Here is a 4,406-nt window from a genome sequence, read left to right as displayed (position 1 = left end):
TTAAAGCGCGGGGGGGGGGGGTGGGTTGAGGAGTGGTCGTTAATGCAACAAGGATCAAGGCTGAAAGGATCGATATGGTTGACTAGAGGGGGGGTGAATAGGCAACTAACAATTTTTAACCTTTTCTTTACCAAATTAAACTTTGCAACAAAATAGGTTGTCTAGATGTGCAACTAGGTGAGCAACCTATATGATGCAATAACAACTAGTACACAAGCAAGCAAGGGATGTAACAACAAGTAAGCTTGCAAGAGTAAAGGCGCGAGATAACCAAGAGTGGAGCCGGTGGAGACGAGGATGTGTTACCGGAGTTCCTTCCTTTTAAAAGGAAGTACGTCTCCGTTAGAGCGGTGTGGAGGCACAATGCTCCCCAAGAAGCCACTAGGCCCACCGTATTCTCCTCACGCCCTCACACAATGCGAGATGCCGTGATTCCACTATTGGTGCCCTTGAAGGCGGCGACCGAACCTTTACAAGCAAGGTTGGGGCTATCTCCACAACAATCGGAGGCTCCCAACAACAACAACAACAACAACACGAAGCTTCACCACAATGGAGTATGGCTTCGAGGTGACCTCAACCGTCTAGGGTGCTCAACACCCAAGAGTAACAAGATCCGCAAGGGATAAGTGGGGGGAATCAAATTTCTCTTGGTGGAAGTGTAGATCTGGGCCTTCTCAACCAATCCCGAGCAAATCAACAAGTTTGATTGGCTAGGGAGAGAGATCGGGCGAAAATGGAGCTTTGAGCAACAATGGAGCTTTGGGGGAAAGAGGTGGGTCAACTAGGAGGAAGAAGACCCCTTTATATAGTGGGGAAACACATCCAACCGTTACCCCACTGAGCAGCCCCGCAGAGAGCGGTACTACCGCTGGGGCAGGGCGGTACTATCGCTGAGAGCGGTACTACCGCTCCCTGCCCAACGGTACTATCGCGCGGAAGGGGGAAGCCAGGCCACTGGCCCTAGAGCGGTACTACCGCGGGAGTAGGAGCGGTACTACCGCTCGGAGCGGTACTACCGCTTCTACTACCGCTTGTAGTGCCGCAAAACCCGACATGAGAAAACACCGTCTCGAATCGAGGCGGTAGTAGGCGCGGTACTACGGCCGAACCCTCGAGCGGTACTACCGCTCAACGGAGCAGTACTACCGCTGAGAGCGGTACTACCGCTCGGTGGAGCGGTACTACCGCTGGGGGGCTTCGGCGGTACTACCGCTGTAGATCGCGGTACTATCGCTGGCACAGGGCGAAGCAGATAATGGAAGAGAAGTGCAGCTCCAATGATGCGAAGGGAAGACGACGGGTGTGATAGGGATGTGTACGTGTTGATTCCACCCTAGTCTTACCAAAGCGGATCCCCTCTTAATAGTATGGTGACTCCTACGAAACTAGTCCACCAACAACGAAGCGCCGGAGTTACACCGTCTTGAATAAAACACCGAGGGGAGGAAATCGTCTCGTGCCAATGGATGATTCTCTGAAAGAACTTAACGCACACGATTAGCCCGCAAAAGCATTGTCAGCAATCACCAAAACCACTGAGGAATAAATATGCCCTTACAATCTCCCCCTTTTTGGTGGATTGATGACAACACGGGATTTGCATAAACACGATATATATAGTAAGCATACAAACCCCACGGACCTAACATGTAGATGGGCTCCCCCTAGATGTGTGCTAGTTTAGATAGGTGCTTTGGACTGCACAGTACACATACTAGGATCAAAGCTCCCCCTACATTTTAGAGACCAATAATCTAAGCATGGTGTATGAGAGCAGCATAGATGATATAACAAGATAAGTACGCAACTCATAAGCTAGATAGACATAGATAATGATACTGGAAATGAAGGTAGCATATGTCTTACACCATATGACTCGAACTTAAGTCTCACTCGAACTTAGGTCTCACAGACAAACCAACCAAAGCAAATGCGAGGAAAACACGAACACGACACGAATAGGAGACGAAAGACACACTCGCAAATCCCTAAACTCTCTCCCCCTTTGGCATCGAGACACCAAAAAGGAGAGGGAGTGTTGCTACGGCTCCAGGTGAGAGCAAATGAGGAACACATGCATCAGAGCCCAGCGGAATCATCGGCACCACCGTCGTCAGTCTGGAAGTGCTCGGCCTCAGAATCAGTCCTCGGGCAGTGCTGCTGAATCCACTCCTCCTCCTCAGTAAGCTGGTCCTCAGATCCACTCTGGACAGTAGCACCCAACTGGCGCATGAGCTCCTTGTGACGACCTCGAGCCTTCTTCTCAGCCACATGAGTCATGTACTGACCGTGAGCCTCCATGCAGAACAGCTTCTTCATCTTAGACTTGAGCTTCTTGGCCCAAGAGGGCTCTGCCTCAGAAGGCATGTAGTCATCATCCTCATCATCATCAGCTGCAGGCTCCTCCTCTGTCTCCATGGCAGCAGCAGACGAAGGGACTCCAGTCTTAGGAGCCTGAGTGCCCCAGTTATCCTTCTTCCTCAGACGCTTGACATCATGGGAGATCAACTCTCCACACTCCAGTGGAACATTAGGATATATATGATCCCAGGCTCTCTCAATCAGCAGCATGATGAAGGGACCATAGATCGGGCACTTGCGCTCGGAGATAGCAGACAACAGCTCAGTCCACATCACATGAGAAATATCCAAAGACTCTCCAGTGGGATTTTCCTTCTCACGCTGGCAGAAAAGGAGCATGTCCACAAGATAAGAATGAACCTGGTCCAGATTCCCAATGCGAGGGAAAAGAGTCTCTCTGAAGATGCGGTGAAGGATATCCAGAAAGGCAGGCAGCTCATAGGTTTCCTTCTTTGTCTCCTGGTTGACCTTCAGAGTGCAGTAGGGCCAGAGAGCTTGCTTGTGGGTGCAATGGGCGCGGGCGTGAGGGCGAAAGCCAACAGGAGACTCAAGTCCAAGATCTTGCACCCCAATCAACTGCATAAACGCTTTCCACTTGACGGAAAGCAACTTGCCATTGGTCATCCAGGTGAGAGTCCTGCCGTCATCAGTCCCAAGGTGAACCGTGGCATAGAATTGGGCCACAATATCAGCATCAAAGTCCTTGTTGAATTTCATGACCCCAAGAATGTTCAGTTGAGTGCACATCTGAAGAGCTTCACCAAAGTAGTCAGGATCTTGCTCCATATGGTCAGTGTCGATGGAGTGCACGTTGACAAAGAAATTCTTCTTGGCTTTGAGAACATCGAAGAAGATGGCAAACTGGAACTTGGACCAGAACGGACGGTTGACCAAAGTGGGTTCTTGGGCATTTTCATACGGATTGCGGCGGCGCCTTGCCCAGAACTCCTTTTGTGGCATCTCTGGCATAGTCTTGCCGGGCTTGGGCTTGACCCCTGACTTCTTCTGGAGTTGAGGTGGAGGAGGAGGTGCAGCACTTGAGGATCCTCCGGCAGGCTCGGTGGTACGGTAGCGCTTGGACGTGGCACGTCCAGGATTGACACGACGAGCTTGATGCTCAGGGACCTCATCACCTGGAACCACACACAAGAACACGCAAACAACCACAAAGCACAAGCATAAGCCACAAAACACGAGCAAAAGATCAATGAAAGGTAGAAGTGGAGTGGGATGTGGTAGAGGGCGGTAGTACCGCGACATGCTAGCGGTAGTACCGCTCCAAGCGGTAGTGCCGCCCTGGAGAGGGCGGTAGTACCGCTCGGGACGGGGAAACAGCAGTTTCCTACTACCGTGGACAGATCCGGCACTACCGTCCTACCAAATTCAAAAATACTCCAACCAAACATCAATCCACACTGCCTAGAAGCATTCTCCATCCTACTCAAGCCTAGATTTGGCCAAAAATCTAAAGATGCAACTGCTACTGCCCCTAAGATGCTAGATTGGAAACCTAGACAAAAAGAACAAGAGAACGGGGGCAATACCGGCATCCATGGCAAGAGGACGAGGTGGGGATCGTTTCCACCGAAGGGAATGGAGAGGGACGGCCCGGAGAGGGAGATCCCCCGGAGCCCTCCCGCGGCGCTGGTTGCTGCAGAGAGAGAAGAAACAGGCGAGGGGCGTGCGAATGTGTATGGGGGAGAAGAAACTCCCCCTGCCCCCGATATAACCCCCGCCCGCGCCTCTCAGCGGTAGTACCGCGCTTGCGGGCGGTAGTACCGCTTAGAGCGGTAGTACCGCTCGCCAGCGGCGGTAGTACCGCCAGCAACCAAACACTGCTACTAGACCAAACAAAAACGCACGAAAAAGATGGGAAAGCAAAGAAACTAAAAACAAAGATCAACAAGACACCAAAAACACGAGTAACGAACCGGAACCCACTCCTTCAAGGCAACCAAACAAAAGAGAAGCGGGCTCTAGCCTCTCTCAAGAGAGGGCGGTGGCCGGAGCCACCTATGTTTGAGTCAATTGGTATGGCACCG

Source organism: Triticum dicoccoides, chromosome 5B (genome assembly GCF_002162155.2).
Source record: "Triticum dicoccoides isolate Atlit2015 ecotype Zavitan chromosome 5B, WEW_v2.0, whole genome shotgun sequence".
NCBI classification, from domain to species: domain Eukaryota; kingdom Viridiplantae; phylum Streptophyta; class Magnoliopsida; order Poales; family Poaceae; genus Triticum; species Triticum dicoccoides.
Note: the sequence above shows the minus strand (reverse complement) of the source record.